General features: G+C 46.0%; 1 protein-coding gene and 1 pseudogene across 1 annotated transcript in view; one reads left to right on the forward strand and one right to left on the reverse strand.

Moving 5' to 3' along the window:
• LOC140708559 (beta-glucuronidase-like) overlaps nucleotides 1–1,253 on the forward strand; it is a 33,452-nt gene extending 32,199 nt beyond the window's left edge. Inside the window, exon 4 of the mRNA XM_073008825.1 lies at nucleotides 820–1,253. The gene's annotated coding sequence lies outside the window, so the exon portion shown is untranslated. The remainder of the gene's footprint in view (nucleotides 1–819) is intronic.
• Nucleotides 1,254–5,107: 3,854 nt separating this feature from the next.
• On the reverse strand, nucleotides 5,108–6,651 carry LOC119620649 (mesoderm-specific transcript homolog protein pseudogene; annotated as a pseudogene).
• Between the last annotated feature and the right edge of the window lie 9,320 nt (nucleotides 6,652–15,971).

Here is a 15,971-nt window from a genome sequence, read left to right on the forward strand (position 1 = left end):
CAGCCCAGATGGACTTCCCCGTCTGTCTCCAGCTTGTCCTGTGTTGGGCATACCACCTGCCCTGGGCAGTCTGTCATGCTCTTTTTCCTTAGACTTCAGAGGGGTCCTGCCTTCCCTCCAAACTCATCTCAGTGTCTGCTGGATTATTTGACCTAGCTCCATCCTCCTTCTGTTCGTAAGTGGTGCTTGTGCATCCAGCATTTGCCATTTGCTCACCCTTCTTCCAGGCATCCTCCCTGCACCTGTGTTCCTGTCCTTCTCAGACCTGTGTCCACCAGACTCTCATGGACCCCCACCTGCTTTCTGGGATTTTCCTGCTTCACTTGAGTCCTGGCATCTCAGGGGCATGTGGAAAGCTAAGCCTCAGGCTCTGTTCCAGCCTTGTTTAAGTCACATCAAAAGGCGATCCTGTTTTTTTTGTTTTTGATTTTGTTTCCATTCTTATAAATAAGGCCTCCATAATGGCAGGAGGAAATCCAGAGGGCAGGAACACAGCATTACATCATCACATTACCTACAGGGATGCCTTTTCAAGGCCAGCAAACTCAATTAGCTTGTTGGTAATAGCGGATCCAGCACCAGGACGTGTACAGCAGAGTTCATCATGCTGAAGGACACAAAAGACAGGTGACAGTGTGGTCCACCATGCAGATCTGCCAGCAAACTAGCCCAGAGAGACAACTCCAAATGTGATTTCCTTTCAATAATCTTGGGCTGTTATAATCTTGAGAAATAGAATGCTATTTGTTAGCTTCATCCTCGTTATTTGTTTCATCACCCATCCTTGAGCAACTTTTCTTTTCTTCTGCAAATTTCCAGCTATTGCGCCGGACCCTTGTTGACTCCAGTAGAGATGGCAGCATGTCCCAGAAGCCAAAGAGGAGACCCGGAGCCAGTGAAGGTGACATAATGTCAGTGGCAGGAGGAAGACAAATTCCTAGGCAGCCAGAGGCAGGTCCCTGGTGAAGTCTGACCTTCAAGCCAAAGACAGCTCAAAGCCCGAAAACCTAGCTATTACAGCCCAGGGCTGGAGTGAGAACTTCCTCTATGCCTTTTTAGACAATCAAATGATGCTTTTTCCAGGCCCACCCATGGATCAATCAGCACGCACTCCCCCATTCTGAGCCCATAAAACCCCAGACTCAGCCACACACTGGGACTACCTGCCTTGGGGAAGGGGCTACACTTCGGGTTCCCCTCTCATGTTGAGAGCTGTTATGTTGCTCAATAAAACTCTTCTCCACCTTGCTCTCTCCGGTTGTCCACATAACCTGATTCTTGGTCATGGGACAAGAACCCAGAGCTTGCTAAATGGCAGGAGCGAAAAGGGCTGTAGCAAGTTCCTGGCTGGCCAGCCAAGAAGTGGGTGGTGACACACTCATTTGCTGGACTACAAGGGAAGAGTGGTAAAACTTCTGGGGGCCCAGGTCTTGGGACTCCCTGATCCAGAGCTGTGATATGGTGTAACATGCACTTAGGCCTCTGTGGTTGCTGGTGTCTCTGAATTTTCAGGCACCAACATGTTCCCCTTATCCAGATGCCAGCACCCAAGGCGGAAGCCACTTGAGGCACATCTGGTCCAGCCACAGCCTTGTACAGAGCTTATGCCTGTGCTGGTGCCTGGAGCTGCCCACCCCACCTTAGCAGGCGGTGCACTTGGCTGTGCCATGGCTGTGCCCCATGCTTGCTCGCTCACACACCCCTCGCCACTCTGCACCTGGCTCACTCACAGCAAGTGTGGGATCTGGGCCGGTATTGAGAGCCGAGCACAGCCAGCTCAGCACAGCCTGCTGGGCTGAGTGAGCAGAGCCAACCCAGTGGTCATAAGCAAAGCTCAGGCAGAGGTGCTGCCAGCCACAGAGGTTTCCAGCTGGTGAAGCGGCACCCAAAGAGTCCTGTGACAAAAGGGTTTATTGAGGACTTACAAATGGTGCAGTCCAGGAGTGGCAGGCTGGACAGGAGACTCCCTACCTTTTAAAAAAATGTATGCAGGTTATAACGTTTTTTCACTTGGCAACCCCCACCTAGCAACCTGTATGTAACCCAAAACAAAGGTCCTCAAGCCCCTGTAGAGCCTGCATTTCAAGGGGATGGGCCAGGGCTTCTGATGTCCTTCACAGATAAGGAGTGAATCTTCAGGTTGGCCACTTCTGGATTCCTTAGCTTGGAACTTTGAACACACATTTCCTTAGACCATAGTGTTATTTTCAGGCTTAAGTTATTGCTATCAAGTATGTCTTCCATACACTAGCATTGAGACCTAGAGAGGTTAGAACACTTACCTACATACATTTAGCAAGTGGCCTTTTCTCAGTCACTGTTTAGTCATTGTTCAGGGTGTCAGATCATCAGCTGCGCTAATGTTTTGGGTAAGTTAGAGCAGGCAGAAAATCTCTGTTGAGAATCAATGGGGAAGAAGGACAGTCAGGGTTACGAAGAAGTCAAAATAACTTATTATTTTAACCACAGTGTCCTGAGAGCAGGGAATGTTTTAGTTCAACGGTTCTTAGTTTTTATTTATTTATCTATTTATTTTTTGAGACAGTGTCTAGCTCTGTCACACAGGCTGGAGTGCAATGGTGCAATCTCAGCTCACTGCAACCTCTGTCTCCCGAGTTCAAGTGATTCTCCTGCCTCAGCCTCCCGAGTAGCTGGGATTGCAGGCACATGCCACCACGCCCGGCCAATTTTTGTATTTTTAATAGACACGAGGTTTCACCATGTTGGTCAGGTTGGTCTTGAATTCCTGACCTCATGATCTGCAGCCTCCCAAAGTGCTGGGATTACAGGCATGAGCCGCCATGCCCAATCAGTTCAACAGTTCTTAGAATTAAACTTGTCCGACCTTGTAATTTTACAGATGAGAAAACCAAGAAACATAGAAAGTTAAATCATGTCTGCCAGGCGGCCATGGCTCATTAGCACACGTGCAGAGTGACTATAAATAACCCACAGTCCACTTACAGAAAAGCTGGTCTTGCAGAGTCTCTTCAGAGCGTGCTTTATCACCTAGAGATGAGGTGGATTTCAAAGCAGCACACAGTGGGCCTTCAGGTGCTGTCAATCTTGTGTTGATGGGGTATTTGCTTTTGTCTGTAAACTAAACAAGCCCTTCAGAATCTCAGTTAGCTTTCTATTTTCAATAAGGAGTTCCTTGTTCATAGTGCTAAGAGAAGTGTTAGTTATGCCGCTAAACATGAAAACTGTCAAACTAGAGGCATTCAAATTCTTTTGCAGGAAGGTTATGTGAACCTGAAAATGTGAGGCAGGTCTCAGTTAATTGAGAAAGTTGATTTTGCCAGTGTTGAGAGTGCACACCCGTGACCCAGCCTCAGGAGGTCCCGACGACATGTGCCCAAGGTGGTCAGGGTACAGCTTGATTTCACACATTTTAGGGAGACATGAGACATCAATCAATATGTGTAAGATGTACATTAGTTCAGTCCAGAAAGGTGGGACGACTGGAGGCAAAGGCCAGGTGACTCGAAGTGGGGAGAGGCTTTTGGGTCATAGGTAGGTAAGAGACTAATGGTTGGATTTTTTTTGAGTTCCTGATGAGCCTTTGTTTCAAATGAGGCAATCAGATATGCTTCTATCTCAGTGAGCAGAGGACTGACTTTGGATAGAATGGGAGGCAGGTTTGCCCTAAGCAGTTTCCAGCTTGACTTTTCCCTTTAGCTTAGTGATTTGGGGCCCCCAGATTTATTTTCCTTTCACAGTTACATCATACTTCTCTCAAAGCAACCTCTGTTTTCCAGGCCTCTTTAGCCGTAGATGCATTTTTCATCTCCTCCCTTTTCTGGAACAAGAAGAGGAATCCTGTGTACAGAGGCCCTTATATCTTGGATACCAACAATCCCTGCTTCTATGCAGAACGCACTTAGAAAGCATGTGGAATCTGGCATGTGTTCTACATGGCTCATTAATCATGTATGTTCTCTTTTTTTTGGTCACAATTCATTTTTATTAATAGAAAATAAACACTTATTCCAGTTTCAAAGCTGTTATACTTGAAGTTGCTAATTTTAAAAAATGAATTTTAAGGCCGGGCACGGTGGCTCAAGCCTGTAATCCCAGCACTTTGGGAGGCCAAGACGGGCGGATCACGAGGTCAGGAGATCGAGACCATCCTGGTGAACACGGTGAAACCCCGTCTCTACTAAAAAAATACAAAAAATTAGCCGGGTGAGGTGGCAGGCACCTGTAGTCCCAGCTACTCGGGAGGCTGAGGCAGGAGAATGGCGTAAAGCCGGAAGGCAGAGCTTGCAGTGAGCTGAGATCCAGCCACTGCACTCCAGCCTGGGCGACAGAGCGAGACTCCGTCTCCAAAAAAAAAATAAAAAATAAAATAAAAAATAAAAATAAATAATAAAAATAAAAATAAAAAATGAATTTTAAAAAATCACTTAATCCTGCTTTGACTAAGACAATGAAATATGGCTTAAAAAAAAAAAAGCATTCAGCACCATTTGCTCATAGGTCTTTCAGAGTTTGTTCTTAAAGTTTCTGGAACTTTCCTGTCTGTAAAGTAGAGGAATTACTGAGCTCCATTGGAAAGCCTCTCTGGGACAGGCAATGGGGAGTTAAGCAGTCATCATAAAGGAATCAGTGTACATTCAGCATGGTGACTTAGACTACACAACAATCCCTTCCCCTCTATAGTAGCTCAGGAGAAACATGCCTCTAAGCACTGAGGTATGAGGAGTCTCAGACTGTTATTTGCTGTTAGAATTGGTCTTCCCAGCTAATAACAGTAAATATCTGGCACAGATGCTATTGGTCCTTAATGTCCTGTGATTTTAGGAAGTAGTTTGGATTTAGTTCAATTTATTCAGAAATCAAACATGTTTAATTAGCTTCACTACTCTGGCAGAGTAAGGGTATGCTGGTTTAGTGTCTTTATAAAATATACATAATGTATAGGTAAATCATAGTCTTAAATCAAATACCTAGAATACTATATTACTTAAACCAATATCTATTTTAACAAAATGTTTATAACTAAAAACAGCTGATGAAACTAAATCCAAAGGTATGACAAAGAGGACTCAGCTCTGTGTTGCTTAAAGAACTTTTAAAAGGCATGTGCCCATAAAGTCATTAAAGGAGAGGGAAGGAGGCCCTCTTTGCCTCCTCCTTACTATAGAATTCCTGTTGGGGCTGGGCCAGAAATGAGCACTTCTAAATATTTCAGAGAAATCCAAAGTGTTAAAAAGTATTTTATGCAAAAGAACGTCTTTCTGCATCAGTGAATAGTAATGCTCATCAGAATTTCCTAATAACACAAAAACAAAGCCAAGATACATTTGATCAGATGTCAAAGTAATGGGAGGTGGACTATTATGTCAACCTTAGTCAGAGATCCTGCTGGCTTCTTCCAATACACTGTTCACCAATTTGAGTAGTGGACTTTGTGAGAGAATAATGTTTGATGGCCAGGACCTCTCTTGGGCATTTCTTCCTAAGTGGAATACACAACAGATAAGGGAGTAGGGGAGGTAATACAGGGAAGCTACTCTTTCCAGCTCAGAAGGAGTTGATGAAGCCCATATATGCATTCAAGAAGCCCATGGGATCCTCTAGCTGTGGATAGTGGCTAATGTGGTCATCCAGAATCGACACTGTGGACCGCGGCAGCGTTTTCCTGTACAGCTCCAAAAACTCTGGCTAGGGATTTACAGGATCCAATGGCCCACAGATAAAATGAATGGGGATAGTTACAGAGGCAAGAGCTCCCACCCAGTGCCTTCTGAACTTCTTCCGCTGATTGATGTACCGTAAGAGACTGTCAATGACTAAGTTCCCATCATTGTTGCGGATCCCTGCCCACATGTCCCACAGTTCACTCTCAGAGGGCCGAGTATACGGCCCAAAGACTGGGGTGAGACCTCGAGAGAACACGAAGAAGTTCATCAGTTGTGTGAGGATGGGTGACAGCCCACCTCCGTCTTTGAGTAGCTTTTGGAGAAGGAGTGGACGGTGAGTCTCAGGAAAGATACCTCCATTTGACAGACAGAGACTCTTTATGGTAAGCCGACCAGATCGATTCTGCTTGTACCTGTAGAGAAGCTACTGAGCAACCGTATCTCCATAGTCATGAGAAAGAAGGTTGATCCTGCGGTTCTGGAGCCCCAGATGCCGCAAAAGTGCTTCCACGATGCTGGCCTGCTCAAATATGGAATAGTGATGTGGTCTCGGTTTGTCACTGAAGCCAAAGCCTAAGAAATCAAGGGCAATCACCCGATGAAACCTCAAGGTCAGACCTTCCCAAATCTTGTACCAATCGTAGCTGGATGTTGGAAAACCGTGTAAAAGCACAACTATCTCTGGACTTCCAACCACACCCACAGAGTCTTGGTAGAAGATATGCAGTCCCTTGTAAGTGAAAAACTTGCCTGAAGACTTCCATGAGTGAAGGGCAGGGGAGAGCTGAGGGGATGGGATGTGCAGGTACGCAGCAAGCAGGGGCATGGCCAACAGCCCCACCTGGACCCACCACTCCCTCATCCTGCCCCCCAGGACTGTTGTGGCCCACGCACACGAGCCACACCCACCAAGGAGTGCTAGTCCCACTCCTGAAGCGGGCTGCGAGGGTGCACGGGGAGATCACTCCTTCCTTGCCCACCTCTTACCTGATTCAGGTAAGACCTGGGCTACAGGACTCCATGTTTGGAAGAACCCATTGCCTGCATTTTCTTTAGAAGGATTCTAAAGAGCTTCAATTTGCTGGGGAGCTTTCTCCTCAGGTAGACTAGCAAGTGCAGAGTCTTGCAGTTCTTTCATCTATTTATAGCTCAGAGAAGCCACCCGGATCTGGATGTGTGATTCCAAAGCAGAAATCACTCAAATTCATGAAGATTCTCCCTCTGCCCTTATAATGGAGGCACATCGTTAAAAGTACTTTGTTGAAGCTATGCTAAAGTGTTGGACATTTCAGTGGATAAACAAAACAATATAAACAGTCGAGATGGTTTTCTAGTTACAGGACTCGGAATACTCTACTTAAATTTAGCAGGGTTTAGGTATATGTGGATGTTGTCACTTCCTTCCTCCTCCCTCACTTCCTTCCTCATTTTCTCTGTCTGTATCTCTGTAATGAGGCCATGCATGTTACTGGGAAATATAGTAGATTTGGAGACAGGCGTGGGTTCCCATCCAAGGTCCAACACTTACAATTGAGTGACCCCATACACATTATGTGAGTGTTCTAGCTCTTAGTCATTGAAGGATAACAACAAAGTAGAGAAAAATTGTATAAGATTATATATAAATGGATTAAATTGTATATAAATTGTATAAGATTATATATAAATGGATGGATGGCTAGATCGGTGGATAAATGGATGGATAAATGGATGGATGGATAGATGGATGAATGAATAGACGGATGAATGAATAGGTAGCTAGATGGATAGTTGGATGGATGAATGCATAAATGGATGGATGAATGGATAGATGATATACAGATATGTAGATGCATAAATGGATGGATGGATGGATGGATAGATAGATGATACATAGATGAATAGAGTCTGCAAGACAATGCATAATAAGTCAAAGACTTTTTTCATTCTTTTTCTGTTTTTTCTTTTTTAGTGATGAAGTCTCACTCTGTCACCCAAGCTGGAGTGCACTGGTGTGATCATAGCTCATTGCAGCCTGGAACTCTTGGGCTCAAGCAGGTATTTGTCATCATGCTTAGATTTTTTTTAAAAAAATTTTTGTAGAGATAGAGTTTTGCTGTGCTGCCCAGGCTGGTCTCAAACTTCTGGCCTCCAGTGATCCTCACGCTTTGGTCCCTCAAAGTGCTAGGATTACAGACATGAGCCACTATTCTTTATTCAGTAAAAGTCTGTTTCACTGAGCACATTCTTTGGCCATCCCACTTGTAAATGCTAAGGATATAACACGGAATAAAACCGACAAACCCCTGCAGTTGTAGAACTGATATTCTACTGAAGGAGCCAAACATGAATCATAATATATAGAAGGCAACACCCGCCATAGAAGGAAATAAGGCAGGGAAGTAGGGCAAGAAATGTGACTGGGGTAGAGGTGTTTCAGATTTTAAATGGGTCATCAGGGAACAACCTATGCAGAGGATGGCATTTGAATAGAGACCTTGAGTGGTGCTGGAGACTGCAGCAGAGGTCCAGGGAAGAAGTATCACTATTGAAGTAGGCCCTGCCAGAGGCCTACTGCAATACACTGCAATAATTTCCATGTAAAGAGAAGCTGTTCTGCCTTCCTGTGAATGGGATGAAGTTACAAAGCAGGTGCAGTTCTTTATAGCAATCCTTTTCCCACTTATCTTCCTCAGATGTTGGAGCACAGGGGATGAGTTGACCCAGCTGCTGTGCTCAGAAATCTACCAATCACCATGTTTCCATGGAGGCCAAGCTTTCCCGACTGCTCCCAGGCAGTGATTGAGCGTGGCAGGATTCTCAGGCAAGCCCACTCCTGGGAAATGTGCCACTCCTGTCATGGGCTCCCCATTAGCTTTGCAGAAACTTCTGCAGAACCTCGTGTGAAGTCTTGCCCTGCACTGTGTTCCCATCTTTCCCTTCTCCACTGGTGCTAGACTTGCACTGAGGTCTGATGACTCTCCTGGACTTTGTTGGCTCCCTTCCCATTTTCTCTTGCAGAATTTTCCTTAATAAATTACTTACACTCTTATTAGAGTTTTCTCAAATAAATCCAGACTTAGCATCTGCTTGGAATACCAGGACTGACACAAGCACCACTGAGGAACTGTAAGTGCCCAGCTAATGGCCAGCACTAACTGTTGGACCTTTAAGTAAGGCCAGTTTGGACCTTCTTGTGCAATTGATATGCCCATAAATTACAGTCATGTGAGATATTGAAGCCCTTGTGAACTATTGTTAGGAATGTAACACGGTACAGCCATTGTGGAAAACAGTGTGGTGGTTCCTCGAAACATTAGAAGTACAATTGGCCAGGCACGGTGGCTCATGCCTGTAATCCCAGCATTTTGAGAGGCTGAGGCGGGCGGATCACCTGAGGTCAGGAGTTCAAGACCAGCCTGGCCAACATGGTGAAACCCTGTCTCTACTAAAAAATACAAAAATTAGGCCGGGCGCGGTGGCTCAAGCCTGTAATCCCAGCACTTTGGGAGGCCGAGACGGGCGGATCACGAGGTCAGGAGATCGAGACCATCCTGGCTAACACGGTGAAACCTCGTCTCTACTAAAAAATACAAAAAAAAAAACTAGCCGGGCGAGGTGGCGGGCGCCTGTAGTCCCAGCTACTCGGGAGGCTGAGGCAGGAGAATGGCATAAACCTGGGAGGCGGAGCTTGCAGTGAGCTGAGATCCGGCCACTGCACTCCAGCCCAGGCGACAGAGCCAGACTCTGTCTCAAAAAAAAAAAAAAAAAAAAAACAAAAATTAGCTGGGCGTAGTGGCAGGTGCCTGTGATCCCAGCTACTCGGGAGGCTGAGGCAGGAGAATCGCTTGAACCTGGGAGACGGAGGTTGCAGTGAGCCGAGATCACGCCACTGCTCTCCAACCTGGGCCACAGAGAGAGACTCCATCAAAAAAAAAAAAAAAAGAAAAAGAAAAAATTACCAAATGATGCAACAATTCTACTTCTGGTTATATACCCAAAAGAATTGAAAGCACGGACTCAGAGATCCTTGTGCAGCCACATTCAGAGTGGAATTATTTACAATGGCTAATACATGGAAACAACCCAAGTATTCATTGCACATGAATGAATAAACACAATGTTCATTTAACACAATGAAATACCATTCAGCTTTAAAAATAAGGAAAATTCTGACACAGGCTATATAACCTGGATGAAACTTAAGGACATCATCCTAAGTGAAATAAGCCAGCCCCTAAAAGGCAAATACTGTATAATTCCATTTATATGAGGTACTTAGAGTAGTCGCAATCATATAGACAGAGAGTTGATGGGCAATTTCCAGGGACAGGGGAGACAGGAAAATGGGGAATTCTTGTTTAATGTATATAAAATTTAAGTTTCTAAAGATGAAAAGAATTATGGAAGTGGGCGGTAATAAAGGTTGTACATTATAAGTGTATTTAATACTACCAAAATGTACACTTAAGAACGGGTGAGTTACTCTGTTTTGCCATGCTGTAAAGGAATACCTGAGGCCGGTAACTTACAAAGAAAAGAGGCTCACACCTGTAATCCCAGTGCTTTGGGAGACTGGGGCTGGAGGATTGCTTGAGCTCATGAGTTTGAGACCAGCCTGGCAACATGGTGAAACCCTGTCTCTTCAAAAAATACAAATATTAGCCAGGTGTGGTGGTGCATGCCTGTTGTCCCAGCTACCTGGGAGGCTGAGGTGGGAGGATGGCTTGAACCTGGGAGTTTGAGGCTGCAGTGATCTATAATCACAGCACTGCAGCACTCTATCGTGGGTGATAGAGCCAGGCCTTGTCTTCAAAAAAAAAAAAAAAAAAAGAGGTTTATTTGGCTCAAGGTTCTACAGGTTGTACATGCAGATTGTACATGCATGACACTAGCATCTGCTAGGCTTATGGTGAGGCCTCAGGAAACTTACTCATGGTAGAAGGTGAAAAGAGAACAGGCAGGCACATCACATGGAGAGGGATGGAGAGAGAGGGAGGAAGAGAGAGAGAAAGAGAGAGAGAGACAAGGAGGTGCCATCTCCTTGAAACACCCAGCTCTTGTGTGAACTAACAGAATGAGAACTCTCTCATCACCATGGGGAGGGCACCAAGCCATTCACAAGGGATCCACCCACATGACCCAAACACCTCCTGCCAGACCTCACTTCCAACAATGGGGATCACATTTCACCATGAAATTGGAGGAGACACACATCCAAATCCTATCAGATGGTAAATTTTATGTTGTATTCTAGCACAATTTTTAAAAAGAAAAAAAAATTATAGCCAGATGAATGAGCCCAGGAAAAATCAGTAAAGTAAACTTGCACCCAATGCATAGAAGTGTAATTGTTTTAAAGCACTAATGTTTGGGTGGCTTGTTATATGGCAAAGGCTAGGGACACAACACCAGAGGAAGACTTAGAGGATCCAGGAAAAAAGGAATAAACTAGCAGCTGAGGCAGAAGTTGCAGTGAACTGAGAGTGCATTCCAGTCTGAGAGACAGAGGGAGACTCACTACAAAAATAATAATAATAATAATAATAATAATAAACAAGCTTATGGTTCTGCAGGCTGGCTCAGGTATAAAGGGAAGATATGACCAACCCAGCACGTGCTGAGGATCCCTGCCTGGGTTCTGAGCTGAGCAAGCGTTCCTGGGCCAGACTGTCTTTCCATAACCCACTCCTGTCGACCTGATTGTTTAGTATAGTGTCATCCTATGCCTGCGTTCACACTTTGATTTAGGCCTCAGTATGTCCCACCATTGGATCCTGTTCCTGCCTCTAACTGGGCCATTTAATGTCCACCCATTCCTGCCTTACCAATGTATATTCAGACTTGGGCTTTTTAATTACATATTCAGCTGGGCACAGTGGCTCACACCTGTAATCCCAACACTTCGGGAGGCCTAGGCAGGAGGATTGCCTGAGGCCAGGAGTTTGAGACCAGCTGGGGCAACATAGTAAGATCCCCAGGTCTACAAAAAATAAAAGTACTAGCTGGGTGTGGTGGTGCATGCCTGTATTCACAGTTACGTGGGAGGGTGAGGCTGGAGGATGGCTTGAGCCCAGGAATTCCAGGCTGTAGTGAGCCAGCAGTGAGCCATGCAGCCTGGAACTCCTGGGCTCAAACCATCCTCCAGCCTCACTCAGCCTCCCAAGTAGCACTTGTACCACTGTGCACCAGCCTGGGCAACAGAGGAAGGCCCTGTCTCAAAAAATAAAATAAAATAAAATAAAAATATTAAGTGTTCACCCTCCTACAACATCTTTTGCTGTTCCCTGCTGATCTCCTAAATCTGACCTGGCTCACCACCTCCTCATTCTGGTCCTAGGTTTCACCTTCTTACTCCACCCCTATCAGGTGCCTCAGCAAACCTGGCATCAAGAAGTTGTCATCACAGCTGAACCTTAGGGCTGGAACCCAGCCTCGGTTGTCTTTCATTGTTTCCTTCTCAACACTGCACTCTATTCTGCCACCTGAAGCCTGTCTTCTCCTTCTCCTTCTTCTTCTTTTTTTTTTTCAGATGAAGTTTTTGCTCGGTTGCCCAGGCTGGAATGCAATGGCATTATCTCAGCTCACTGCAACCTCCCCACCTCCTGGGTTCAAGCAGTTCTCATGCCTCAGCCTCCTAAGTAGCTGGGATTACAGGCACCTGCCACCACGTCCCCCTAATTTTTTCTGTATTTTCAGTAGAGACAAGGTTTCACCACGTTGGCCAGGCTGCGCTCGAACTCTTGACCTCAGGTGATCCACCCACCTCGGCCTCCCACAGTGCTAGGATTACAGACATGAGCCACTTTGCCCAGTCCTGAAGGCTGTCTTCTAAGGCCCTCCTGAATCCCCCACTGTTTGTTCCTATGTTCTCACAGCTAACCTGCTTTCCAGCACATCAAGATGTCACTTACTGAGAATTTCAGCTTCTGCCAGTCAGTGCCAGGCAGCCTGATGCAGGCACCGCTCTCCGCCTGACCCTACAGAAGGGCAGCACTTCCGACGCCAGTGGCTGCTTCCTCCAAAGGGTTACTCAGGACTTTCCTGGCAAGGGCGGATGATTACGCCTGCCACAAAATTTATTGACTTGCGAATCCTTGATGGAGGGCTTGCACCTGAAACTGTTGTCAAGTAGCAAGAATGCACTTGATTCATGGAGAGAGGTTTTTTTTTTTTTTTTTTTTTTTTTTGAGACGGAGTCTTGCTCTGTCGCCCAGGCTGGAGTGCAGTGGCCGGATCTCGGCTCACTGCAAGCTCCGCCTCCCGGGTTCACGCCATTCTCCTGCCTCAGCCTCCCGAGTAGCTGGGACTACAGGCACCTGCCACCTCGCCCGGCTAGTTTTTTATATTTTTTAGTAGAGACGGGGTTTCACCGTGTTAGCCAGGATGGTCTCGATCTCCTGACCTCGTGATCCACCCGTCTCGGCCTCCCAAAGTGCTGGGATTACAGGCTTGAGCCACCACGCCCGGCCTGGAGAGAGGTATTTTTTATTTGGGAAAAAAAGTAAATCCCTTTTCTGCACTCCAGTAAATGAAAAAATCCATACTATTAAATAGCACTAAGAAAAACTAGCTCTTAGAGGACTAACGAATACTTTCAAGTCATGGTGAAACAAAGGCGTACAGAGGGCAATATCACCAATATAAGATACTCTTTGTTTTTGATGCTCTGTCATTCAGGCTGGAGTGCAGTGGTACGATGATAGCTCACTGCAGCCTCCAACTCCTGAGCTCAAGCATTCCTCCTGTATTAGCCTCCTGAGTAGCTGGGATTACAGGTGCACACCACCACGCCGGGCTATTTTTTGAATTTTTTGTAGGGACGGGATTTTGCCGTGTTGGCTAGGCTGGTCTCGAACTCCTGACCGCAACTGATCTGCCCACCTTGGCCTCCCATAGTGCTGAGATTATAGGCATGAGCCACCGCGCCTAGTCCATAACACTTTTTGATCCTAAAAATCCTAAAAACACTATAGGCACAAGCCACCAAGCTTAGCTAAATTTTTGTTTGTTTGTTTTATAGTACAGACAGGTTTTCACTATGTTGGTCAGGCTGGTCTCGAACCTCTGACCTTAAGAGATCTGCCTACCTCGGCCTCCCAAAGTGCTGGGATTACATGTATGAGCCACTGTGCCTGGCCCCTAGAGATTCTAAGTAACGGGAAAGCTATTACTGCTTGCCTTGATGCATATCACTATATCACTTTTTTTTTTTTTTTTTTGAGGCAGAGCCTCACTCTGTCACCCAGGCTGGAGTGCAGTTGTGCAATCTTGGCTCACTGCAACCTCCACCTCTTGTATTCAAACGATTCTCCTGCCTCAGCCTCCTGAGTAGCTGGGATTACAGGCGTGGACAACTATGTCCAGCTAATTTTTGTATTTTTGGTTCGCCATGTTGGCCAGGCTGGTCTCAAACTCTGGACCTCGAGTGATCCGCCTGCCTTGGCCTCTAAAGTGCTAGGATTACAGGCGTGAGCCACCGCGCCTGGCCAAACTTGCCCAGTGCTCTTTAAGGAAGGTCTGTTATCTGTCAGAAGTTTTATGCTGTGACTGCTGCTTCAGCAGGGCAGTGGGGGCAGGAGGCATTTGAATTCTCCATGAGCAGTCACTGACATGGAAATTCATACATCATTGTAGGTGAGCTAGACAACCACACGTGTAATGCAAAATACACACGTTCTACATAGAATGTGCTATGTAATCCAGATGTTTCAGGGCAGTGTTATAGTCAATTACATTTTCTTTCTTTCTTCTTTCTCTCTTCCCTTCCCTTCCTTTCCCTTCCCTTCTCCTCTCTTCCCCCCCTTCCTCCTTCTCCCCTTCCTCTCCTTCCCCTCCCATCCCCCGTTCCCCCTCCCCTTCTCTCTCCCCTTCTTCTTTTTCCTCTTCCTCCTCTCCTTCCTTCCTCCCTTCCTTCCTTCCTCCCTTCCTTCCTTCCTCCCTTCCTTCCCCCCTTCCTTCCCCTGTTTCTTTCTCCCTCCGTCTTTCTGGCTCTCTCTCTCTTCCTCTTTCTCTTTTTCTCTTTCTTCCCTTCTTTGCAACAAGGGTCTTACTCTGTCCCTCAGGCAGGAGAGCAGTAGTGTGATGGTAGCTCGCTGGAGCCTTGAACTCCTGGGCTCGAGCAATCCTCCTGCCTCACCTTCCCAAGTAGCCGGGACTAGAGGTCTGCCACACATGCATGGCTTGTTTTTTGTTTTTTGTTTTTTTGTGTGTGTGTAGAGATGAGGGGTCTCATTATGTTACCCAGGCTGGTCTCAAACTTCCGACCTCAAGTGACTCTTCTGCCTTGGGGTTCCAAAGTGTAGGGTTTATACGCATGAGTCACTGCACTCAACCTACATTTTCTTATATACTGCTACTATATTAGAAATTCTGTATTTCTGGAAATAATGACTTAGTCAATCTAGTCTACAAAACTAACAAGTGAACAAGCTGAGATTTTCCAAAAAAGGAGTGTAATGGTGCCTCCTGTCCTCTGTAGATGTGAATGATGAAAGGGACCATGTACGTTTCTTATTTACATGTACAGCAAATTTGACTTTTTTCATGTAATTTTGTATAAAAGATAATATAATAGATAACATAAAAAAATTTCTTTTTTTTAAGGAGTCTCACTCTGTCGCCCAGGCTGGAGTACAGTGGCGTGATTTTGGCTGACTGCAACCTCTGCCTCCCGGGCTCAAGGAAATCTCCTGCCTCAGCCTCCCGAGTAGCTGGGACTACAGGCACCCATCACCATGCCCAGCTAATGTTTGTATTTTTACTAGAGACAGGGTTTCACCATGTTGGCCAGGCTGATCTCAATCTCCTGACCTCAGGTGATCCGCCCGCCTTGGCCTCCCAAAGTGCTGGGATTACAGGCGTGAGCCACCACGTCTGACCAGAAAGAAATTTTATGTTTACATCTAAGACTTTGGAATCATTTAATAATGCTTTTGACTACATGTAACATGAAATCAAACTAATGGTAGCCAAAGCAAGAAAACCATTACACTTTTCACATACCAAAAAGTTGTAGGTAGATTCTTCCAGGGTGGGTTCATCAGCTCAGTGGCATCAGGGTGCTGGCCTTTCTTCCTTCTTAATCCTTCCTTTCTTCCTTCCTTTCCTCCCTCCCTCCCCATCTCTGTTCCTTCCTTCCTTCCTTCCTTCCTTCCTTCTTTCCTTCCTTTCTTCTGTCCTTCCTTCCTTCCTCCCTCCCTCTCTCTCTCTTTCTCTTTCCCTCCTTTCCTCCCTCTCTCCTTCTCTCCTTCCCTCTCTCTCTCTTTCTCTTTCCCTCCCTCCCTCCCTCTCTCCTTCTCTCCCTCCCTCTCTCCTTCCCTCCTCCCCTCCTCCCTTCCTTCCCTT

Source organism: Chlorocebus sabaeus, chromosome 21 (genome assembly GCF_047675955.1).
Source record: "Chlorocebus sabaeus isolate Y175 chromosome 21, mChlSab1.0.hap1, whole genome shotgun sequence".
NCBI classification, from domain to species: Eukaryota; Metazoa; Chordata; class Mammalia; order Primates; family Cercopithecidae; genus Chlorocebus; species Chlorocebus sabaeus.